General features: G+C 42.5%; 1 long non-coding RNA gene across 1 annotated transcript in view; it reads right to left on the bottom strand.

The window, feature by feature from the left end:
* Window positions 1-4,904: 4,904 nt before the first annotated feature.
* The window catches only part of LOC125919429 (uncharacterized), a 135,241-nt gene continuing 113,794 nt past the window's right edge, over window positions 4,905-26,351 (bottom strand). The window contains exon 2 of the long non-coding RNA XR_007456779.1: window positions 4,905-5,074. This is a non-coding gene — a long non-coding RNA (uncharacterized LOC125919429). The remainder of the gene's footprint in view (window positions 5,075-26,351) is intronic.

Raw genomic sequence — 26,351 nt, forward strand, 5'->3', positions numbered from 1 at the left:
TTTTTTGCTCCTAGCTTCGTTCGTTCATTTCATTACTTAATTTCCTTCCTCCTTTCTTCCCTCCCTCCCTTCTCACTTGCTTTTCTCCCTCTCCCCTTTATTCTGCCAACATTTAATGCATGTCTACTGTATTATTCATGAGGAATACAAAAGAGTAAAAAAAAAAAAAACCAGAAAACAAAAAACCTGTTCTTGCATTACTGAACTCTTATAGCCCAGGGGAAGAGATAACTTAGTCAACACTCTTGTACCTTCTATGCCTTGCCTTGTCATTCCATTTAATCCCTGCAACAAACTGGTAAGGTGTGGATTTCCCCATTTATTGAAAATGAAACTGAGGCTTGGAGAAAGAAAACAGCTTTCCAGTAACATGGTTTAAACCCAGGGTTTTGGGGGGGCTCTGAAGCTCAGTTCTGTGTCTTAGGATCCCATATAGGAGCTTGAATTCTGTGAACAATGTATAGTAAAATGCTGTGATAAAGGCAATAAGAGTTACCTGTGGACAAGGTGCCATCAACTTGCCTTGAGGGGTTGGAGAAGGACCTCAGAGGAAGGTGCCTTGTGTCTGCTTATTAAAGGACAGGAAGGAGTCTTTATTTTATTTTATTTTTTTTTAATTTTTTTTTTAACATTTATTTATTTTTGAGACAGAGAGAGACAGAGCATGAACGGGGAGGGTCAGAGAGAGGGAGACACAGAATCTGAAGCAGGCTCCAGGCTCTGAGCTGTCAAGCACAGAGCCCAACGTGGGGCTCGAACTCACGGACCGTGAGATCATGACCTGAGCCGAAGTCGGCCGCTTAACCGACTGAGCCACCCAGGTGCCCCAGGAAGGAGTCTTTAGACTCCTCGGTGACAGAGGCGTTTCTTTGAGGGATTGGAGAGGAGGGTAGGGGTGAGTTGGGGGTAGATCTTGTAGATCTTAATAGCTTGGGATTTATCTGGAGGGCAAGTGGATAAAAGCTTTTTAAATGGGGGCATAGCTAAACTAGGTTTGTGTTTTATATCATCCCTCTGGAGCCCCTTTGGAAAATGTCCTGGACAAAGCAAGAGTGGAGAGTTAAGGAGACTAGGCAGGTGTGAGCTGCTAGGCGTGGGGAGAGGAGGAGGCAAGATTGGCAGAAGATGGAGAAGGGGGCAGCCATTGACCCCCTTCCTCCTCTGCAGGCTCACAGTTGCCCTGGAGTCTGGGGCTTTAGGTCCTGCAGGCACATGCTTCCCTTGGAAGGTGGGCTTCCACACTGGCCAGGCGGGGTACGTACTTGGCAGATTCCATCCTCAGGAAAGGAGGAGATGGTGATGCAGCAGCAGAAACTTGAACTATGACCGTATCCAGCGTGCACGGGTGCAAGAACACCAGCTCGGAGTGGGGGTGGGGGTCCCCGTCCCACACACACCAGGTTTGGCCACTCGCTGCTGACAAAACCCAAAGGCAGAATGAGGAACTTATTTCGGTGAGGTCAAGACAGCAGACTAGCGTCTCAAAGACTGACTCCAAAGTGCCGAAAATATTTCCAGGTTTGTGTAAGGAAACTAGGGGGAGAAGGTCGGTGAGTACAAGCAGGTGGGCAATAAAGGTCAGGCTGAGCCTCATCTTGGGGTCAGTCACGCGGGGTCTTGTTGGCATCAGGGCAGTCCTTGCTGCCTGAGGGGATAGTGGCCGTTCCCATCATGGGCTGCTTTGCCTGAGTCGAGAGATAGTCGGAAAGAATTTAATCAATTGCAAAGTATGGAACGATGTCAAAATGCAGGTCATTGAAGTCCTCTTTCAGGACTGGGTAAACTTGGGGTCCACTTCTGGTTGTCTGACCTGGGGCCAAACGCTGAATCTCTCAGGGCCTCGGTTATCTCATCTGTACAATGAGAAGCTTGGCGTCTTCATTCTTTTCGATCCCGTCTGATAAAGTACCCCACGTGCACAGATGTGAGTGCCATCTCTCTCCCACTGGGGTGGGAGCGGCCCTAGGAGAGGCAGGCTCCGCATTTTTGTGGCGTCTCAGCTTCCACTTAAATTATAGTGTAGATTGTTACCTCTATGCCATAATATATTTTCATTTATTTTGAAAAAATAGTAACTTCCTTTTAACTGTGGACTTTTTCACAGCTGGAGCCAATTGATTCCATTTTTATCCCGGTTAGAAGAATTTTGTGTTTTCACCTGGCTGTGGATCTTTGAGGGCCTCCCTGTAATCAAGGAGTTTGAATGTGGGGTTGTAGATCTTGGTTGTGCTGGAGAAACAGGAATCTGACATGTGTCCTCTATTATCACAATAACTCTGCATGAATTTTCATTACCAAGGACCTGGAGGGCTGGCTTTGCTCCCTGACCAGTGTCATAGATGTGCCCCTAGAAAGTTGCGGGCAACAGATGTGTTTCCACAAGTCCTTTTTCCCACCTACATAGATTATTCTCATTTCTGATTGCTCCTTCATGGACAAGGGAACCACTGAGCTTCGTTTTTCCTTTTCTTTGTCAAGCAATTCATTAAAAAAAAAAAAAAAAAAAAAAAAGAAGAAGAAGAAATGAAAAAAACCTGCAAAATACTATTGGAATTCTTGGATTCTTTGGTAAAATGAAAAGAATCTTGGAGCATGGTGGATACTGCCCCAATCTATCCATCTTGCATCTTTGGATTCTCCTGCATCTGTTTTAAAGTGGGGCGCACCTTTGATCTTGACAGCCTAGGAGGATGGGGGTGTGCAGCTGTCATAGACAGAGGCACGTCACTGAGCTTAGTAATGGTTGAGAGCTCCCACGAGATCCAGCTCGAAACGACACTTCGTAGGCCGTGGGATTTGTTATGTTCAGGACATGACAATGAGGTGACCTTTCTATAACAAACCAACTCTTGGGCTTCCAGAAGACTCGAAAAAGCTAGAATATTTAGTAATGCCAAGCACTGCTTTTGCCACTTAACAAATATGACCTCATTCAGTGCTCCCAGCAAACCTTTGAAGTCGATTCTGTTTTTATCTCCTTTAGAGAAAAGGAGATTTAGTGACTTAAGAGGGAGAGCTAAGATTTGAACTCAGGCCAGTATGACTCCCAAATCCCTGCTTTTATTCGCTCTTGCGTCATTTTTCTCAAGCTTACAAATGCTGTTAAGCTCTGAGGCCTCCACCTAGCATGTACCTCAGTGATGAATGCAAGGCCGTGTGCCTTCTAGTAGCACGTAGTTCATTGCAAGAAGGCTAGGACCCTGTCTCCCCAATTTGTAATTATGGTATTATCGGGTCTTTAATTTCCAAGTAAAACAAGATCTCCCCAAACCCTGAGCACCAGCTGGGGAAGATCGCTTCCATCTGACTGACACCTCTTCTCCCTTCTTCTGTTCTCCTTTAGATGTCTAACCAGGGCAGCCATAACCGCTTGTCTCTTCCCTGCTAGCCTTTCTCATTTCCCTGGAGGTAAAGTATAAGAACAATGTGTCAGTCATAATAAGCTAGGTTATGCTGCGAAACAAGTATCTCCATACTCTCAGTGACTGAAAACAACAACGGTTTATATCTTAACAGATTTCCCTGTCTATACGTGTCTGTCATGTGTCACAAGGGGGGCTCTTCTTTAAGTCATTTCAGAACCCAGGCATCCAAAGGAGTCACCTCTTAAAACGTGGCTGAGGTGCTAAGCCAGTGGGAAAGGAGAAACCCAAGGATCTCTCCTTGGCATTTAATTGCCTTGTCACTTCTACTCTCCACTCATTGGCCAGCACTCTGCAAAGGGGTGCCACTCAGACACAAGGAGGCCGGGTGGTCCAGCCCTCCCCTGTGTCCAGGATGGGGAGAAAACCAGAAATACTTAGCAGCAGTAACAACCCCCCACTTATACCATGCCTTATAAAGCTTGCTTCTTTTTTTCTATTTTGGATAATTCGACCTCAGGTAACCTTTATAGGACACACAGAACCTCTCGAATTCCATTCCTCCTTCCCCTTTGTCTTCCAAAATGTTTTCAAGTACTGCAAAATAGCTTTTCTCTTTCCTTCCCTTGAGCCAAAAGGAAACGTCTTCAGTCTTGAAGTGAAATTATACATATTAAACAGCCAAGGCTTCTTCCCTCAAAAGCTTCTGAAATAACCAGAAGTTCCTTCTGATCTTCGTAAATATCTCTCCTGGCTTCCTCAGCCTGCTAAAATTAAACCTGTCTTTTCTCCAATGTCAATATTCAGGATAAATAATGTTCCCATTCGCTTCTTGCTGCTTTGTCCAATTGGCTATATTACAACAGTATTGAACAGTATTATTTCTACTGGTTTTCAGTTAAACACGGAGACATTCAGGCACACTACAGATCAAATGGACTTGTGAGATACATTGGGCACCTTCTTACTAATTTCAATTTGCTTCTGAGGGAAACTGTTCTAAACTCCAGACGACTGGTTTGCAAACCTTGTTTCAGAATGCAACCTGTTTCTAGTTTGGATCTTTTTCTGTAGCACATGTATGTATAATAAGAATACTAGAATAAATGGTGTGTTTGAGTGGATAATTATGCTCTGCTGTATTCATGAGTTAATATCTTTGAAAAAATTAGAATCTGTACATGTACTTAATTTAAAACTTTATGAGCACAATTTTTCCTTCATTCTCTCTCTCTCTCTCTAGCTCTCTCTCTCTCTCTCTTTTTTTTTTTTCCTACATTAATCCAGATCAGAAACTGTGGCATTATGTGGGCACCTGGGTGGCTCAGTCAGTTAAGCAAGACTCGATTTCTGCTCAAGTCATGACCTCACAGTTTGTGGGTTTGAGCATCCTCCCTGCAGACCCTCCTTGCCACCCCCCCCCGCCCCCATCGAGCCCAGCCTCAAGCCCCTCATCAGGTTCCATCTCTGCCCCTTCCCCATTCTTGCTCGCTCTCTCTCTCTCTCTCTCTCTCTCTCAAACATAAATAAACAACCTGTAGCTTTTTTTTTTTTTTAACGTTTATTTATTTTTGAGACAGAGAGAGACAGAGCATGAACAGGGGAGGGGCAGAGAGAGAGGGAGACACAGAATCGGAAGCAGGCTCCAGGCTCTGAGCCATCAGCCCAGAGCCCAACGCGGGGCTCGAACTCACGGACCGTGAGATCGTGACCTGAGCTGAAGTCGGACGCTTAACCCACTGAGCCACCCAGGCGCCCCAACAACCTGTAGCTTTATCTTTGATTTCTCCCTCTTTATATTTATCTCTTTCATTTATTCAGTCCTTCATTCACTCAATCCTTCATCAGAGATTTACTGAGCATCTCTTTGTGCTAGGCATGAGGCAAGGTCCAGCACAAAGTTAAAAAACAGTTTCCACCTCAAGGGGATTGCCGGTGGTGGAAAGACAACACACATGGCGGCAACCATAGCACAGTAAAATAATCCCTGTGATGAGGTTTGTGCAATGAGCAGTGGAGACGGAAAAGACACGCCTGGGTCTGCTTGAAGACATCAGGGAAGGCATCCGGGAGGAGGCAGCTTTTGACCTGGCACTGAAAGAATGGGTTGGCCTGAGCTACAGGCAGGGCGCCGGGGTTGCAAGAGTTGGGGGATAAGCCCCAGATGGTGAGCAGAGAACAGAGCACCGAGGGTTTTGCTTGCCTTCCAAAAAAAGTTTGCATTTGCCCCAGGAAGTGAGGGAGCTGTGGAAGACTTTTGCGCTGAAGAACGATAACATCAGATTTACTGGCAATGTGGCTGCTGGTCAGGAGGAGAAGATCTCTAGATCAGGACTTCTTAATCCAAGATTAAGATGCAAGAAATCCCTGGACAGAACGCTTGGGATCTGCGAACTCAGATGTGAAAAATTGTTTTTGTCATTAACCTCTATGTGAAATCAAGCATTTCCTTCAAATATAAATGTAGGCGACAAATCACAATAGAATTAGCAGAAGAGGGGCGCCTGGGTGGCTCAGTCGTTTAAGCATCCAACTCTTGACTTCAGCTCAGGTCATGATCTCAGGATTCCTGAGTTTGAGCCCCACCTTGGGCTCCGTGCTGACAGCGCGGAGCCTGCTTGGGATTCTCTGCCCCTCCCCCACCCTTTCTCTCAAAATAAATAAATAAACTTAAAAAAAATGGAAAAAGAAAGAGAAGACGTGAGTTTGTCACCAGTAGAAATCAGGAATTTTTGTTACATAGTATATAGATATCACAGTACGGTTGTTGCTGCTGTCTCAAAATACCCTTTACATTTTTCACTAAACTGAAAATCCTGTAGCCAGTAGACCCACAGCTACATCTTGTCATTGAACGAATTGATAAAATCTATCCTGTCACATCACCAATAAAACATTTTGGTGTGTGCATTTTAATAGAATTCATCTTTTGTGATCTGCGTATTCCAATTTTTTTTTTAAATTTCAAAACAGTATTCCAAGCAGGGGGTCCATGGTCTTTGCTGGGCTGTCAAAAGAGGTCAGAACTCAGATACCAGAGGAAGGGGATTGTGAGCAGGGCGAGCAGCCTGAAGCAGTGGCGGTGAAGAGGGTGAGGAGGAAGAATCTGGGGGAGATTCTAGAGACAGCGGGAACTTGCTGATAGATCTGGGACATAGGCAGAAGGAGAGATCTGTGTGTACCCTGCTCCCCCATCAAGTTTCTGGCTAGAGCAGAATTCTTCCTGTTCCTTGCCACATCTGTCCTTTCCTTTCCATCACTGATGTTCGACTCTTAAACCTTTATTAATGTCAGACATGTAGCAAGGTTTTGAAAAAATAAAGCAGTATGGAGAGACATAAAGATCACTGTCCCTTGGTTCCCACCCCCCACCCCCACCTGTCAATCCTACATTGTTCTGAACTCTTGTAGTGTTATCTTGTCTAGCTAGATGGCAAATTCTGTTCAGGAAAGTGCCTTGTAATCCCCACTATGTTTTTCATTTTAGGTGTTGAATAAATGACTGATAGATCCCAAAGGCATTTCCTCTCTTGAGGTCACCGTGTACATCAATTATGCCATACTCCAGTTACAGACGTTTTACCAACCGTGACATTCTAGGAAATTGGTCTTTTACTTAAATTCCCATGTTTTCTGTCATTTGTCTTCATATAAAATAACAGAATGTGCAAATAAAAATTCCATTACTTGGACTTTATGCTTGTTTTTTTGTGAAAGTGAGTTTAGTGTGATGCCGAGTTGAATAATCCTGTGTGATCTCACACCAGAAATTGAGAAGGTGGATTTGAAATTTCCACCCATCCCTCTGCGGGAGGGGGGAGGGGGGCGTGTTACCTGGCTTGGTAGCAGAGGTTAATTTCAGTGTTGTTGCCCATGTTGTAGACTGCAGAGTTGCAGCTGAACACTCGGTTGGCTGGAGGAAATTTTGCCGTGCGTCTTGTGAGGTCCAGGAACGTATAGTTTTGTGGTCTGATGTATTTTGATGGTTGCCAGATAAAATTGATGTCTGGCACTTTTTCTAGGAAAAACACATTTAGACGTTTCCAAGTTGATTTGTAGGAACTTAGTGTTATTAGAATTTTGTGGCAGAACTTTTTCTCAAGTGGCAGAAGAAATAAAGGAACTTTAGTTTTGAGGGCTGTTAACAGCACCTTCCATTAGCGCCAAAGCTGAGAAGGTTGACAAAGTAGTGGATTGTTAATATGGATTTATGGCACAAATAAGCAAGTATCTGGACTTGTGAAAGTTACTGATGCAGTAAAATACAGTTTTAGCTACTCACACTAGATTAGCCCCCAAATTTTTAGAAAAAAGCACATTCCCCCCTTATTTTCTATGTAACATTTCTCAACTCAGTAACTAAAGAGATTATTTTGGGGTTAACCTTGAGATTTGTTTGCTGTTTACTGCTGCTGTTTTTTTGGAGGGAGGGAGAGAGAGCAGGGAGAAACAGGCTGCGGAAAAGTTAGCTTCCCAATTTATACATGAAAATCACAGTCCTTTCCCCCCCCCACATTTGCATTATAAATATCTGAAGAGCAAGTTAAAGATTGTTAGTGAAGACGTGAGAGGTATTGCCCGAGAATACGATGAGTTAACTTTTCTTTAAACTTACTGGCTTCTCCCTTAACACTGAAGATAACAAGTTTTTACTTGTTGGCATTGCTGTTAAGCCTCAAAATACTCTGGGAGCAAAGGGACTTTTTTTTTTTTTTAATGCATTATTGAAATATAATTATAGTGGAGGAAAGTTTTATATTTGGAAGACATTTAAGCTACAGACCTTCAAACCCAATTTTTTGAAGACATTTAATAAGCAGGTTAAGGCAGCACCAAAAGAGAGAAACGGTATGGTGAATAAAGGGGGTTAAAACCAAGGCTTCCTACGACAGTCTGGAAACGAATTGATTTTGATTTATGCATACTAGACCAGAAACGAAATAGCCCGGTAGATATTTCTAGGAACCAGTAGAGAGGAGCGTGAAAAAGACGGGGAGCGAGGAGAAGAAAGTGTGTGTGTGTGTGTCTGCGGGAAGAGGAGGAATCTCACTTGGGATAGTTTCCCTTCTTTCTACTCGAGAGCTTTCGAGTTTTCGAACGGAGCTGCCGCAGGGACTGGCTCTAATGTCTACGACACGTGCACACAGGCTGTGGCCGGGGAAGGGATACTGGCGCCGCTGGGTGATACAGAAACAGTCCTTTGTGCGAGGCCGCGGCCAGCCAGCTCCCCCCCGGACGCGGCTGCGGCTGCCCGGGGCTCCTGCCCGTCCTGCACTGCAGCGTCGGGAGACAGGAGACCTTTAGAAACCGACCGATGTCAACGCGTTTCATGTTGGAAACACGCCAGCGGAGCGGGGAACCCAGAGTCAACGGCTGTGTTTCGCATTTTGCTCTATGTCCAACGGGTTAACATCTGCTCGCGCAGCCCTAGTGATCCTGACATACAGGAGAATGTAGCTTCCTTGGATAGTCTCCTCGAGGAGCATCCGCGCGGATTTTGCTCATGTGGGTTTAATGTCAGCGTGTATTATTAGCTCGTTTTTAATTATTCTAAAAGTAATAACAGGGCTGTTATTACCACGATTAGAAGTCTAATCAGTTCAGAAGCCTATGAAGGGGAAAATAAAATTGCCAGCCTCCTCTCCAGAGGTCACTATTGTTAAAAGCTTCTCTTTTGTTCTTTCAGAATTTTAAAATGCACGAAAAGCGTATGTTTCAATCATTTTTTTTTTTTTAAAGCCCAAATAGGATGTTATGCATTCGGCTATTTAATTTTTTATTTCAGTCTCTGGGATCTCTTCATATCTATACAGCTTTGTATATCCTTATGATAACAAAAAGGTCCACCACATTCTTTTCAACATCTGCACAGTGTCCCGTCCTATGAACGCACCATCACTGATTGCATGGATCTCCTTCTCATGGGCGAAATTTGGGTCGTTTCCAGTTTTCTGCTATTACAGTGATGCAGGAAAAAACCTCCGTGCCAACATCACTATGTGCTTAGGGGGATATATATGAGTGCACTTCTAGCAGTGGAATATTAGGGTGAAAGCATATGTGCATTAACATTTTAATAGATATTTCCAAATCATATTCCAAAAAGGTTGCACCAATTAGATTAATATTTCAGGCTTAAATGAATTACTGCCCTCTAAGTTGTAAGCATAGTTGAGGGTTCTCCTTTAAATGCTGTTAATTTTTAAACAGCATATGTAGTATTGAGACCAAATGAGCTTGTTCATTTGCTAATTAAATGACCTGGAAGTTAAGTTTCCATTCTAGAAATGATGTCTCTGGAATGTTAAGTGCTCTGCCCTGGGGCCTTTCGAACCAGCCAGAGGCCTGGCCCAGTACCCAGTCTGAGAACCTCAGACCCAGCCTGACCAGAGACACCCAGGACTAGGGAGCAGGCACATGGCTCATGCTCCGACTGTGGCTCCAGTTAAAACGGCAGACTGTCTTTAGAAATCTTAAGTCAGAGTCAGAAAAACATTTCTTTTCTCGGTGTTATCATAATATCAACTTCAATGTGTTCCGTTCAAAAGACACCAACTGAGCACAGCTACGGCACCAAGTTCCTCCTGAAACCAGCCCGTCGTCCCTACTTTCTATCCCCTTATCTCCGGTTTCTCTCTTGTTGCTTTCTCTTTCTGTATTTCTTTCCATACCAACCACTTATCCTCCCGCACCCTCTCGTGTAATACCAGAGGGGTGGCCAGTTCTGTGGACGACACACTGATTTCCTGCAGCCGATAGGTGGTTCTGGAGAGAGAGATGATTTTGTGTGTGCTTCTTACCACAGTGATTTGACTCTGTGTCTAGAATCTGTGCCCCATGGGATCTGCTTATGACTTCAAACGCTTCAAGAGGACCACCTCTACAGAAACACTTCATTTCTTATTTTTATTTAAGGTTTTTATAGTTCAAACTTGTTACAGATGAAACCAAGATGTAACCAGATACCAAGATACAAGTCACGTTTCAGAAAACTTGTGGTTCCAGTTGCTATGAAGTTGCTGTTTAAACCACCACAGTCGCACCCCCTAGATACCTTTGAGATGATAGCCAGCTCTTGGGGAATTACAGAACTTCGACAATTTTTTTAATGTCACGAACTACCTGCTCATTTAGAAGACGCAGCCCTTTAAAACGCAGCTCCCTCATACCCTGAAAAGCCATCTTAAACAAAGACACAGTCACATCAGAATAGGATCTAGGTGTCAGCAAAAAGGGAAAACAAACATGCTGGACTAAATTAAAATAACTTTCCCATTTCAGGTCTGACCCTCTGTGGCTTTGTAAGGAGCTGCACTCAACCATATAGAGACTTCTACCTTAAAATAAAGGAAATAAACCAACAGGCAGAGAAAGCCTGCCTAATTAAAACTCCTAATTTCAAACTCTTAATTTCCAACACACTGGAAGCCAGCAGGAAGAGAGAGGAGGTGAAATGTGTTGTTCCAATGTCGTCCCTAAATAGAATGTTCTTTACAACTGGCAGGAAGCACCTGGGAGATTATTTGCTTTGGAAATTTGGAAATAAATTGTTTTTGAAATAAGAAGGGAAAAATAAATTGGTTTCTAAGGTCAGATGCTTTTCACATTTTCACATACATACATTTTTATGATATGAATTCTGAAGGTAATGAATTCAAGTTAATAATGTATTTAAATTTAAGAAAAGATGTAGACACTGTCAAGATAGGAAAATTGAGATAGGGAGTTTTAGCTAAACCCTGAATCTCCCTCTCATTTTGACTAAAATTGACCTTCAGTTTTACAGTACTTTCATTTTTACAGCACTTTACATATTCTGTAAAAAAGCCTAAAAGTGAAACAAAGATATTCCTTAACTACTACGATTTCTACCGTCCAGCTCTTGTAGCTTTTTAAGTCCATTAAGACTTTAGAAGATATTCTTTACCAAATCTATCCTTTAATTAGCAGTGAACTAATGGGAGTTGATATGATTTTCCCATTTTTTATTTTCCAGAAGAGGAAATATTCTGGTTCCTTTCATTATTCTTATCTTCTTTTTTAGGTGTAATTCCATTTTTATTTTGTAGTTAACATGAAATTAATTCATTGTAGAGAATTCTGTTGCTCTGATGGCTGATACTATGACTACATATTTGCTCACATTGCTAGAAAGAATGTTACATAAGGGAGTTAGTGGAGGAATATGAGCTGTCGAACACTGGGAGTTAAGGGAAAAGTTAGTACTTGTAGGTCATTCATCTTTGTGTTTTAAATAAAAATTAGAAAAGAATCTCACCGTTATACAACCAGCACTTTAAGCAAATTTTGCTACATTCTGCTAATACGTCAAATTGGATGAGCCAGCCAGAAACACAGGGTACCGATTCTTCTTGTCAGCAATACTTTAAATGGAGAGATTTACTGAGATTTCATTTATTACCTGGACTTCATTACTTTTGCAAAATATTTGATGGGCATTAAACTTAGATTTACTAGTGTACTTAAAATCTTGTCAAAAGGAAACAAGCACTTTCTGTCGTAGGAATTACTGATTTAAAAGCATTTGCGAGGGGATGGCTATGCTTTGGGGACCTTCCCCCTTACTGAAAATAAGATATGCTCAACCTTTTCTTTCTACAATAGACTCATGTTTTCCTGATGCCCAGTAACTTTAGGAAAACCTCACATATTTTTATTAATTTTTGTGATTTAGTCCTAAAAATGAGTTGCACTCCAGATCGTTTCCTTTTTTTAGCCACCTGATTTATGTATTTCTGCCGACATGGCACAGACCCTGTCACCCTGTCAGCATATTTTCGGCTGAAAGGCCAATTCTTTCTCCCAATTCTTTGTTGTTCTGATTTCAGAATTTCAAGTGGGTTTGTTGTCAGCTTTAATGTACCTTTTGAGAACAAATCGAGTGTCCAGTTTCTTGCATGTGTGTGTGTGTGTGCTTCTGGGGCTGGAATGCTCTTCCTCGGCCAACTGAAAGCAAAGCCCGGATCCTTCTCCTCTCAGAGACTCAGTCTCGTTTCAGTGGTTTTAAAGTTAGGGAGTTCGTGACCAAAAGGAAAGAAGTGTCCTCATTTTTCTTTTTTAATTTTAAACGACCACCGTCTACAGTCTTGCTGTAGTCTTTGGGAACTTGAAGCGTATCGCGTTCGGTTGGCTTTATGTCTGGTCAATCTAACAGAGTCGATAGTCTCTCGGCATTGAATGTGTGATTACATCGTATTGTCATCTGTGGGGTTACACAAACAAAATACACCGTTTGATTTTATACTCTTTCTTTTCTTTTTCTGGTTGGGTCTCCCCGCTACTTTCTAATAACAGATAGAGGGCGTAGGCAATTAAGGTCATTTGCCTCTCTCCTGACTTCACCCTCCGCCTCCACTTGTCCACAGTTTGCCACGTCCCCACCTTTCCACTTTCACTTCACCCAACACAAAAACTGTTTGTGTGGTTGGACAGTACCTTGCGTAGGAGGGTCCTTGGGACAAATGGTAAACGTATTTGGATTTCTTTCACAGGTAATAGGCTGTGTTTCTTGACTCTTGCTTGTGCCCTGACTCTGCTGTGTGCCAAGTTTTATGCCAAGCCCTTTGCGTGCATTCTTTGATTTTAACAGCATATGTGGTGCATCATCACACGGTCCCTGTTTGGCAGATGAGGAAACCGAGGTTCCGAGTGCTTGAAGTAAAGGGCCATCCCTCTGCTAAGTGGTAGAGTTGGAATTTGGAGCAAGTTTCTCCAATTCGAAGGCGTGGGATCTGCAGCTCTGCTGTGCAGACCGAGTTACTCACTGGGAAGTCAGGGTCACGGCAGAGTCCTGAGGAAGGGCCCCTGGGGGATCTAGACCCATGCGTTTGTTGACTTGGTTGTTCAAAGAAAACCGCAGGTTCTGGGGGCCCCCCTGCCCTGCCCACATACCGCCTGCCAAACATCACTCTTCTTCTTCAGGGCCTCACTCGTCTCATCTGTCAAACAGAAATAATATTATGTTAGGTGGACTGCATAGCTCTCTTTTTATAAAAAGAAAAAAAAAATCACTCTGGACTCACAGGAAACTGTGAAGACGGTACCGAGAGGGACAGAGAGGACCAGTGTCCCCTTCACCTGGTTTCCCCCAGTGATTACATCTTATGTAACTGTAGCACGTGCAGACCAGAAAATTGATGTCCGTATAAATCTGTGCCATTTTATTACCTGTGGGTTAGTGTGACTGTCCCCAAAAGCAGGATATAGAACTTTTCAGTCACCGCCAAGAGCTCCCACTTAGAGTCACCGTCCCCCACACCCCCTTCCTAAGCCCTGACCACTGCTAATTTATTCTCTATGTCTGTAATTTTGTCATTTCAAATCTCTTTGAAACCCACAATTGTGTTCTCATTATGAAATATCTCGATCAGAAAAGCTCAATACTTACATGACCGCTGCTCAGATTTGACAATATGCAGATTTAATAAATGTCATTGTATTTCTTTCACCACTTACAAAAATATCAGATTGATTTTAAAGCTTTGTCCCACTCTCCAATCCTATTGGCCTCTTACCCAGAAACAAACTCTACCCCTGTTACTGTCCACGGTTTTCTCTTTTTGTACATAACTAGGTGCCTATAACATCATATAGCATAGTTTTGTGTGTTTTAAAAATTTACCTAGACAAATCAACACATATTTTTTGAGTGCCTACTGTGTGCTTGGCATTGCTCTAGACCCTGGGAATATGATGGTGAATAAGGCAAAAACCTTTGTCCTAAATATATAAACATATGAACAAGTGGGATGCTTGTAGGTATCTGTAAATTCGAAAATGATGACGTAGGATATTGTGGTTCAGACTGGCAGAGGGTAGGGGAATGAGGGGGTTGGTAGGGCACCAAGGAAAGGCCTTGCTGAAGATACTGCATTTAAAATCAAAACCTAAACAGGGGCACCTGCGTGGCTCAGTTGGTTAGTGTCCCACTCTTGACTTCAGCTTAGGTCATGATCTCATGGTTTGTGGGTTTGAGCCCCACCTCAGGCTCTGCACTGATGGTGCGGAGCCTGCTTAGGATTCTCTCTCTCTCTCTCTCTCTCTCTCTCTTTCTCTCTCTCTCTGTCTCCCTCTCCCTCTCTCTCTGCCCCTCCCCTGCTCGGGCACTCTTTCTCTCCCTCTCCCAAGACAAAAACAAAAACAGAATACTTAAAATCAAAACCTAAACGATAAGAAACAACAAGTCAAACAGAAGGAACAGCAAGCAAGTGCCGATTCCCTCACATGGGAATGAGTTTCGTGTGTACATCGAAGAGCGAGACTTTGCACAGAGGCTGGATGTGAACACCGGGCAGCATGAAGGAAAGAGGCGGGGAGGACTGGAGGGTAAGAAGTGGGAAGGAGGCGGAGAGGATTAGGAAAGGCCGAGGAGACCTCGGTAAGGAATTTGGATTTTATGAAGGCTGCTGTGGGAAGCTGTTGAAAGGTGGAAGCAGGATGATTGCCATGGGTGCCATGGTTGTCGTGTGGAAGATGGCAGAAGGAAGGACACGAATGGGAAGCACTTAGGCTGTTGCAATTTTTCAGGGAAGCGATAAGTCAGAGGGATGGTGACACCTTCTAATAAAATGAGAAGGCTTGATATCACTTTCTCCTGCCATTTGCCTTTCAGATTCAACATTGTGTTTCAAAATTTACTTATGCTGATACTTTTAGGTGAAGTGAATTCATTTTAACCGCTATGTATATTCCGTTGTATGAGTGTACCAAATTTTCTGTTTATTCTCTTATTAAGAGACTTTAAAGATATTTGTTTCTCCTATACGCGGTTCTGCCCAAAGCATCCTCATATATGGGTTCTTATGGATAGGATACCAGACTTCCTCTGGGATATACACCTGGCAATAGAATTGCTGGGCTCTGTAGGTATGCCCATTGTCAACTTTGTACAAAATTGTTCTCCAAAGAGGTTGGACCAATTTGTGATAACTAGCTGTGTTTGAGAATTTCCATCTCCCCATATCCTCAATATTTGGTATTGTGCTTTTAACCATTGCCACTCTGATGGATATGAAATGGAGGGTCATTGTTGTCATAATTTGCATTTCCTGCTTACTAGCTACTATGTTTCTTGGTCCTTTGGGTTTCTTTTCTGGGAATTCCTCGTTCCTATCCTATGCCCACTTTCCCATTGGGCTGTTTGTCTGTTTCTTATTGATGTGTAGGAGCTCTTTATATATTCCAGATAATAGTCCCTTGTTGGGTTTTATTTTATTATTTTATTTTAATTTTTCAAATGTTTATTCAGGTTTTTTAAAGTTTTTTTTTAATGTTTATTTATTTTTGAGAGAGAGACAGAGACAGAGACAGAGAGCGAATGGGGGAGGGACAGAGAAAGAAGGCGACACACAATCGGAAGCAGGCTCCAGGCTCCGAGCTGCCAGCACAGAGCCTGACCCAGGGCTCGAACCCATGAACCGTGAGATCATGACCTGACCAGAAGTCGGACACTTAACCGACTGAGCCACCCAGGTGCCCAAAATGTTTATTCAGTTTTGAGACACAGAGAGAAACAGAGCGTGAGCAGGAGAGGAGCAGAGAAAGAGGGAGACACAGAATCCAAAGCAGGCTCCAGGCTCTGAGCTGACAGCACAGAGCCCGATGCGTGGCTCAAACTCACAAACTCTGAGATCATGCCCTGAGCTGAAGTTGGATGCTTAACTAACGGAGCCACCCAGGTGGCCCCTACCTTGTTGGATTTTATATATTGAAATATGCATTGAAAACACCTTTCTGGGGTTTATGCATTAAAAATTCTTTTCCGATTTTAGCTTATCTTTTTTACTTTTGTAAATAATGGTTTACATTTGAAATTTTACCACAGTCAGATTTACCAATCTTGTTCTTTATGTTTTACGTTTTCCAACCCTGAGGTCATAAAAATATTAAAGTTTAGCTTTCTACTTTAATTACTGAATTGACATGGAAATTAAGTTTGTGAATGACGGGAAGTGTGGATTTCTAAAAAAATCTTTTTTCCAAATGTCAAATGACCTGATCCAACACCATTTATTGAATGGTCTTTCCCTGCTGATTTGTAATGTAACCTCTGTCATGTATTAAGTTTCCCCATTAGCATGGGTCTCTTGGTGGGCTGTCTATTCCGTTTGCTTGTTCTATTTGTCTGTCCGTACACCAATGCCATTCTTTTGACATCACTGTGGCTAAACCATAAGGCTTGCTAACTAGTGTGGTGAGCTGCTTTTCTTTGCACTTCTAAGTTATCTTGGGCGTTTTTGGTTCTTTGCTCTGATACTAACTTGTAGATCAACTTGTCAAATGCCACAGGGGGAAAACCTACGGTTTTAATGTAATTGCCGTGAATTTGCAGACTGATCTGGAGAGAACTGCCGTCTTTATCTTCCCTTCCCATACAGGAACATGGCTTCAGTTATTCAGGTCTTTCGTGTGCTTCAATCAAGCTTTACTCCGTAATGACCTTGTATTTCCTTTGTTAGATTGGTTTCTAAGTTCCCCAAGTTTTTGTTACTGTTGTCAATGGAATCTTGTTTTTATTTTTTATTTATACCTTTTGTTAGTTTTCTGTTGGGATATGGTGTTACTATTGATTTTTTTTCACTATTGATTTTTTAATATTCATTTGTATCCAGCAGCATTTGTAATCCTAGTAGTTTGTCGGAAGAGTCTTTTAGATTTTTTTGTAGACAGTCATATTGTCCGTAAATAGCTGTTTTAGTGTTTCAGTTAGCCAACGTTTTACATAATTTCCTTAAGCCCCTTCCAAACCGTAGGATTTATGATTCCATTCAGTGCTTTTGTATCTATGTGGGGGGGGGGGGGGGATAAGACATGGGTACTCATTCCTGATGCATTATGTAATATCTTGATATGTCATACAAGTTTCCTTTAGGGGCCCCCGGGTGGCTCAGTTGGTTGAGCATCAGACTCTTGATTTCGGCTCAGGTCATGATCTCACAGCTTTGTGAGTTCGAGCTCCGTGTCTGGCTCTGTGCAGGCAGCACGGAGCCTGCTTGAGATTCTCTCCCTTTTCCTCTCCCTCTGCTCCTTCCCTGCTTGTGCTGTCCCTGTCTCTCTCGAAATAAATAAATAAACTTAAAAAATTTAAAAAAAAATGAAAAAACAAAAAAAATTTTTTTTCCTTTATTTTTACCTCCTATTCTCTTTTCTACTTAATTTATTAGTAAATGTTCACTGAAACTTTGATAATAAAAATAAAATATAATTTAAAAAACCTTTAAGAGATTAGACACCATTCATCACTTGCTGGTAACCGTGATACCACCATAGACTCAGACAAATGCTACATCTATTACGGATTGCAAGACGTGGGTCAGGGAGAAATGAGAAAGGGGCACCTGGGTGGTTCAGTTGGCTAAGTGTTGACTCTTGGTTTCAGCTCAGGTCATGATCTCACAATTTGTGGATTCGAGCCCTGTGTCGAGCTCCATGCCGACAGTGCAGAGCCTGCTTGGGATTCTCTCTCTCTCCCTGTCTCTGTTCCTCTCCAGCTAACACGCACACACACACACTCTCTCTCTCCCTCAAAATAAATAAATAAGCAAAAAAAATATTAAGAAAACATGAGAAAAAGAAAACTTTGTCAATTTTTGGTATTTGTAGAACACACATACACATGCATACCGTGTGTGTGTGTGTGTGTGTGTGTGTGTCTAAAGTCATGTGAGCTGCACAACATATTGGAATAAGAACGTCTTTTCTACTGTTGGAAACATCCAATCCAGGAAATGGATCCAGTTTCCAATTAAGATTCAAAGGTTGTATGATAGGCTTTTAAGAGACTTTGGGAGGTGTTATTTCCCTAATCTCTGATGCGTCCCTTGGACCAGGAGCGGTTCAAGTTTGGATGGTCTTCAACTCTTAGGATTCTAGTCAGGATAGTCCACAGGGCGCGGGTTGTAGCAAAACTCCCCTTCTCTGCTCAGCTCCTCGGAAAAGATGGCGGCTCTTTTCTGCCTCGGAGCTCTGGATTCTGTAAGTCACTAAGTCACTGCCCTAGCATTATGTGGTGTGGTGGTGGTGGGATAAGGAACACAGAAATTCAGGTTGTCACCTGGGTCTTCTGCCGTGTTTGCAGTTTCCTGCGTGAAACAAGAAGGGCACCGGGTCCGCTCTCTTGGAAAGCCTCCTGAAGGGGCTGGCCTATAGAAATTTGCTGGGCCTGCTTTTCTGGGTTGTCCAGAGCTCCCTGGAGGGAAGTCCAGTCAGGATGTGGTCTGAACGGAGAGGCAGTTACCAGTCTGCTTACGCTACCACCGAATCTACTTGGTCGGAGACCAAGTCATAGCTGTTCCCCGAAGCTATGAGAGTAAACACTGCCTCCTATTTTTAGTAGTTCACTGCTTGCAAAAATAGCTTGAAATCCAGACCTTTGAGTCTCAACAGCCTTCAGCTTAACAGGCCATCCCATGGTAACAACCACCGCAACAATAATACCTGGCACCGCTAACATTTTTCTGGAGTCACTCTGCACAGGTATTAGGTTAAGTTCCCTACAGGCATTATCTTGCTTCATCCTTGCACGGAGTAGTCATTGTTATTATCCTTATTTTTCAGGTGAGAAAACCAAGATTCAGGAAAGTTAGGCACCTGCCCCAAGTCCAAAAGCCTTTGAGATGTAAGGCCTAGTCCTGAACCCACGTCAGTCCAGCCAGAGGCCACAACCTATGTTTTTGACCACTTCTTATTCCTGCTTTCCCACATTCCACAACAGCATCTGTGGTGGGATGTTTATTACATGAGATCTGGTCCAGGTTCTCCAAGGAACTTTAGTTGATCACTGGAGTCAAGTTCAATAATCAAGAAAGTGTGTCCATCTATATGGGAGATATTAAATGCCAGTTCTCTTATTGTTTCACTATTTTTAATAGTGCATATGGAAAGCAAGGTGTTGGTTCAGTTACCTAATTAAAACAAGTTCAGGGAACACCCACATGGAGACAGTATACTTGTTTCTAATTTGACAGCTCTCAGAGGGAAAACACCGTGGGGCCGGCCACTTCCTGGTGAGTCCTCGCAGGGTGCGTGCGTGTATGAGATCTCCGCTAATTATGTGGCGAGGTCAGGTTGCAGGTGGTGGCCTCACAGAATGCCTGCTCGCCGAGGGGGGGGTGTGTGTGTGTAAGAGTCAAGCCTCTTTTGCTTACAAGTAACAGAAATCTACTTCAAACTGAATTAAGCAAAAATAAAATAATAATAATAGTAATACATATACATGATGTGTATACATTACGTATGTGTACATCACACGTATGTATACATGTATCCAACCATACATGAGATCACAGAAATAGGACAGGCGTGTCACTCTGGGGATACAAGCTTACCTCGTGGACTCCAAGGATCGAGTGTTGGGGGCTTCAGGAAAGACCAGAACGCTTTTGGTCCAGGGCAGCTGTCCCGTCAGGCACCTCCTCTCTTGGACCCGGGGCTCCTTGTCCCTGCTTCCCTGCCTTCTCTTTTCTCTTCTCGTTCTCTGTGGGTCACCTTTGTCTCCTGCTCTGTGCACGATTGCCTCACAACTCACAATGTCATCTGCCCTCAGCTTCTGTAACCAGAAGACCTTGCCTCCATACTTCAAGTCCAAATTCAGGGTCAGAGAATGTAACTGACCCAGACCATGTCAGGTCAGCTCTGGCCTGGGAGGGGGAGGAATTGGGCTCAAACATGATGTTGGGGGCTATGCCTGTGTGAGAAGGGCCAGTTTCCAAATACATCCTTTTCTTTCTCTTCTTCTGAACACACAGATTCTAAAAAATAAAAATAAAAATAAAAGTCGATGTTTTGGGTCACTGTTAATCCTCTAAAAGTGTGAGTAGTAGAGGCTGTCCTTGCACAAACAGGCCATGTATCAGTACAATATGGGGAAGGCCTATTTTAAAGAACTGATACCCCCCAAAATCTGCATTTATATTCCTCAGACCAAGAAGAAATGATTCATTTTTTCCTGATCCAATATTTTTACATTTAAAAGTTTTATTGATCACCTATCAAAATTAACTATAATAACTATAATAGAGAAGGAATTTTGTCAGACATATTATTTTATAGGTAGTTATGCCTATCAAATATACCTGAATTCAGTGTTTTAAGGAAAACTTACTGTTGGGTTTTTTTTTTTTTTAAGAAAATGGTTATCTTATTTATTTATTTTATTTTATTTTGAGAGAGTACAAGAGGGACAGAGAGAGAGAGAGGGGAGAGACAAAATCCCAAGCAGGCTCCCCGCCGTCAGCACAGAACCTTCGATGGGGGGCTCAAACTCACAAACCATGAGATCATAACCTGAGCTGAAGTCCGACACTTAACTACTGAGTCACCCAGGTACCCCGAAATACTTCTTTTTTGTTGTTGTTTGTTTTGAGAGAGCAAGGGAGGGACAGAGTGGATTCACAGAGAGCATCTTTTGTTTTTAATGTTTATTTTAGAGAGAGAGAGCACAGGAAGGGGAGGGGCAGAGAAAGAAGGGTACAGAGGATCTGAAGTGGATTCTATGCTGACAGCAGAGGAACCCAATGTGGGGCTTGAACTCATGAACCATAAGATCATGACGTGAGCCAAAGTCAGGTGCTTAATTGACTCAGCCATCCAGGTGCTCCGAGAGAGAGAGAGGGACTGGGAGGGAGAGAGAGAAAGAGAGAGAGAGAGAGAAAGAGAATCTTAAGCAGGCTCCACACTCAGCTTGGAGTTTGATGCTGGGCTCCATCTCATGACCCTGAGATCATAACCTGAGTTGAAATCCAGGCGCTTCTATTCATGGGTATTTTAGAAGGTTAGACCTACATTTGTAAAGTGATTAGTCACCTATTAACATAACTATCATTTGGGTAAGTTTAGAATACAATAAAACTTGGAGTGCGAGTAAGTTGTTCTGAGAGTGTTCCACAAGACGAGCAAACATTTCTTTTTCTTTTTTTTAATGTTTATTTCTTTCTGAGACAGAGGGAGACAGAGCATGAGTGGCGGAAGGGCAGAGAGAGAGGGAGACACAGAATCCGAAGCAGGCTCCAGGTTCTGAGCTGTGAGCACAGAGCCTGATGCGGGGCTCAAACTCACAAACCGTGAGATCATGACCTGAGCCGAAGTCAGTCGCTCAACCGACTGAGCCACCCAGGCGCCCCACAAGCAAACATTTCTAATACATTTTAACTTGATAAACAAGTGATGTCTTGCAATAAGAGTAGCATGTGATGCCAGACGTCAGATGATTACAATTGAGTCAATGGTTCTTGAAATTTGCTTTGATATACCAGTGCTTTGGGTTACAGACATGTTTCCGAAAGAATTAAGCTCGCAAACCAAGGTTTTACTGTATTTTCATTTTTTTAAAAAGTTGATTGCTCACACATGTAGGGTAAAATGTTTAGAAAATGACCACCTGTCTCCCTTACCCCACACACATAACACCTGGCCCAACCCGAATGGTCTTGGTGATGTGCATGTTACTATAACTTCTGAGTACTTATTTTAAATTCTCTTACTTTTTATTTAAAATTATGTTTATAATATATTTTAGACATGAAAAAAACATAGATAATAATGATACTAATGCCTCCCCCACATTTAACAAGGATGATTGTTGTCTAATAGTCTACCAAATGAGAAAATTGCCAAGTGTTAATGTAGTGTATACATAATATATAAGATTAGAAATTATCTAAAGCTACACTATGTCTTTCTTATGATACATATACTTATTAAGACACAACTATACAGTGAGGAGGGTACTCAACTACTTCTGAAGGGTCATCACCTATTGGAAATTGCATGGGTGAAGCCAGAGGCTTCAACCATATCTGTGATGCTTTATTTTTAAAAATCGTCTAAAGCAAATATGGAAAATGTTAACAAATGTTGATTCTTGGAGGTTTTCAGGATACGGCATTTGACAATTTGACTTTTTAAGTAGAAGCTGTTTTTCCTTAGAAATGTTTTTCCTTCCCCTCAGGCACATTTGTAATTAATAAAGGGAAATTACATGAAATGATCATGGGTAGATGTCCTTTGTAAACGTGTCTACTGTATGACTGTCACTTGAGTCAGAGAATTGAGTAAAGGGAAGAAAGGGCAATGGGCTTCACATTGGGTCCCTCAGGATTTTATTTTAATTGTCCGATGCTCTTCTGAAGGGTGATAGAGGTAGAATTCATCTCCACTGCTGTCATCACCATAGCTGATATTTTTTGCAAGCCTTATGATGTGTTTGTCACTTGCCGAATACTGTACATGGGATATTAGTGAGGATACAATTTTGTTCACTGTATCAGAGACCTGAAGTAACAGTAGCTTAAAGAAGATATCATTTTATTTGTGACTCATATAACAGTCTGGACATACGCAATCCATGGCTGATAGGATGGCTCCATGAAGGTCAAGTACCCAAGCTCCTTCTGTCTTGTTGCTTTGCTAGTCCTACAATATTGCCTTTATACTCATAGTTTATGATGGTTCTTGGCTCTCTCTCACTAGTTCTTGCCCATTTTCCCTGGTCAGAATTCAACCATGTGAGCACATCTGGCTACAAAGGAAGCTGGGAAATGTAGTCTTTATTCTGCATAGCCATGTAAGGCAGCTGTAAATATTGGGGCTTCTATTCCTATAGAATAAGAGGAGATGCACATTGGGGAAGCCATAAGAAATCTGTGCCCCAGTGAATAGTTTCTATTTAACCTTACAACAACACTAGGGGTCAAGCCCAAATTGACTCACTGAACACTTGAGAAGAAGAGAGATTAGATTTCTTGCTGAAGGTCACACTGCTAGTATGTGGTAGGGCTGGGTGCGGCTGTATTTTTGTTTCTTCATATGTTTGCATCTAGTTTGCCGAGAAGTTCTAATACTAGGAACTGAGCGGGGAATTTCAGCTTCCTTGGGACTGCCACACCTTGTCAGTGTTTGCTTGATTTCATCACATCATTCAAAACAATCATCCAGGAAGAAGTGTGTGCCCTGTGCTTCAGAGTTGAAAGCAAGCACCCATTTAATTTTGTCCAAGGAATTTTGTGACATTTATTGAGCAATGGGTAGTACATTTGGGTGTTGCCCAATCAAAACCGGGAACATATACCAGGGAAACGTTATTCTTTAATTTGGTTCAGGTCATACCTGGCTTCTGGTTAGGCTAGAAAATGCACCTCTATTATCTTTTTAATAAGAAGGAAATGCTTTAATAGAATATATGTTCTAACATCTTTCTTCTGTGCCAATGTTAAGACTATGGACTATCTCCTAAATATTAAATAAAAAGTAGCAAATTTTCCAGAAATGATTTTATTTTAAGGAGCGACAAGCAACATTGAAACCATATGTTGCTTTTTTACAACATCATCCAACCAGCAGCTTCTTCCGTGCAACAACATTTGGCAGGTGACCCCGTTCTTTCACCCCGATCACGATTTCCAAGAGTTGGCCTGTGCCAAAACCAAAATTTCAAATGGGAAGCCTGGTTCCTGAAAGTTCACATCTGACATTATTCAAGTTCATGCTGGAACAGAAGGGAATACCCTAGATAAGGCATGCAGTCACCTGTTGTAGATCTCTGCCTTTGGAAATGTTCAAAGGTGAAATCTTTGTGTGGTTCAGGACCAACATCAGGATTAGGGTGAGACAAGCGTGGCATTCACTTCTGGCAGCAAAACTCACTTCTGGCAAGTGTCAAAAAACTTAGTAATCAAGACAAATAATATTTTAATGAAAGTTTTAAATGTAAAAACCAATGAAAAAAATCATGTTGAACACATCAAAATTTCACATGAAGATAGGCTGTTGTTTGGGTTACCATGGTGCGTTGTTGTGGGATGGGAACAGTCATTTCCAATTAGCCCCACATTCCTGGCCCCAAAGTCCTCAGATGCCACCAGGAGGGTTTACGAGAGTTGACAACGTGTGAGAAGAGATTGGGCAATGAATGCGGGGCTTTATACATGGTCATAATTTTTTATTATAGAGCTTTTACTAATTTTTCTCACTAGGCTCAAAATATTTTGGGGATATTTTGATGAGTGTATATAGGAGTGTACATTTTCCCTTTGTCTCAGGTTCCAATATGGCTCCACAGTGCAGTGTTCGGGACTTCTGGGAACCCAGCTTTTCATGCTAAGTGAGCTGTTGCTACAGGAGCTCTAAACTCTTGAGAGACCTAACTGGTTCTTTCTCTGAGACCATTTGGCTAAACACATGACTGCTGTCCCTTTAATCACCATGCCACTTAGCCTTTTACATTTACACTGGATGGAAGTCTCTGCTTAGTTTGTCTGTCTAAATATGCGTTAATATCATCCAACCTATGCTGGAAATCCCCCGATCCCTATCTCCTCAATTTTTCCCTTGATAAATTAGGTTCCTCTTTTTTTCTCTCCTGTTTTAATCCTGATTCCCATTTATAATTGTGTGTGTGTGTGTGTGTGTGTGTGTGTGTGTGTGTGTGTGTGTTTATTTCACATCTGTCTCTCCTGCTACATTGCAGGCTCCTTGAGGGCAGGGAGCATATCTATTTGGCTAATTACTCAGCCCTCAGGACCTAGCATAGTGTGTACATATTGTAGGGATTCATACAGAGTTTTTAAAAAATGTTTATTTATTTATTTATTTATTTATTTGAGAGAGAGAGAGAGAGAGGGAGAGAGAGAGAGCTGGGAAAGGGCAGAGAGAAAGGGAGAGAGAGAATCCCAAGAAGGCTCTGTACTGTCAGTGCAGAGCCCGAGGCAGGGCTTGAACTCACGAACTGTGAGATCATGACGTGAACCAAAATCAAGAGTCAGACGCTTAATTGATTGAGCCACCCAGGCACCTCTCATACAGAATTCTTAATAGATAAAAATTATAAGTAAAGCTTCAGGTGCTTAATAAATGTTATCGGTAATCATGCTACAGGATTTTTTTTTAACTTTGAAAAATTTTTTATTTTTCAAAGTTTATTTATTTTGAGAGAGAGAGTGAGTGAGAGAGAGAGAGAGAAAGAACATAAGTGGGGGAGGGACAGAGAGAGAGGGAGAGAGAGAAGACCCCAAGCAGGCTCCACTCTGTCAGTACAGAGTTCAATGTGGGGCTCAAATTCTTGAACCATGAGATCATGACAGGAGCTGAAATAGAGAGTGGGATGCTTAACCGACTGAGCCACCCAGGCGCCCCAGATGCTACAGGATTTTTTTAAAAAATCAAGAATGCCTTTAAATGTCAATGAAATAAATCCCTTTTTCCCGTTTTGAGTTAGGTCTTGAATAAGCCATATTTCTCCTACCTGACAACTACTCTTACATTTCAAGTGATATTTCGCAATGTCTGGAAGGGCGGTATTGCAAAGGCAGTTTGACCCTGTGGAAAGAGCATTGGGTCGGGAACCAGGAGGCCCGGTAACTCTAAAAGAGAACAGGATGCCTTTGGTATAATGGGCTGAGTTTCACCCCAAAAAGTCTAGCAGGCCTCATCCTTATTCTCGTGTAGGTCCTTGATCATGAGTATGTTCCTGAAACCCAAAGTTCCCCTGGTTTCTTTAGGTCTGCCCTGCCCACTGGTTAAATCTGACCATGAACCCTTATAGCAAAGACCTCTTCACACCAGAGCCCAGCCCCATCCACTACACCATTGTGCAGCCAGCAAAGCCTCCATGCCCCAGTTCACTGTCTTCTCTGAGTGTCTTCTCTTTGAAGCTTCTGAATAGTATCAGAGGAATCTAGAAGCTACCTCCTTGAGGAGGCCAGTGGTTCAAAATGTTTAGCCAACTCAAGTCATGCTTTTGCAGTAGGCACCAGACCAGGCAAGGAGTCCCTGTCTTCTAGGACTGTCTTCTCAGGTTGGAAGAGGAAGGATAGTGAAGGAAAGAGCCCTGGCATTGGCATCTGATAGATTGGGCTCTAGTCCAAGAATGACATTCACTAGCCTGGTAGTTTCAGTTTGAAATTGAGAATGTGGAAAGACAATAATAGTAATACTCTGTCACTCAGAATTTTTGGATACACATGACAGACACCT

Source organism: Panthera uncia, chromosome B4, assembly GCF_023721935.1.
Source record: "Panthera uncia isolate 11264 chromosome B4, Puncia_PCG_1.0, whole genome shotgun sequence".
NCBI classification, from domain to species: domain Eukaryota; kingdom Metazoa; phylum Chordata; class Mammalia; order Carnivora; family Felidae; genus Panthera; species Panthera uncia.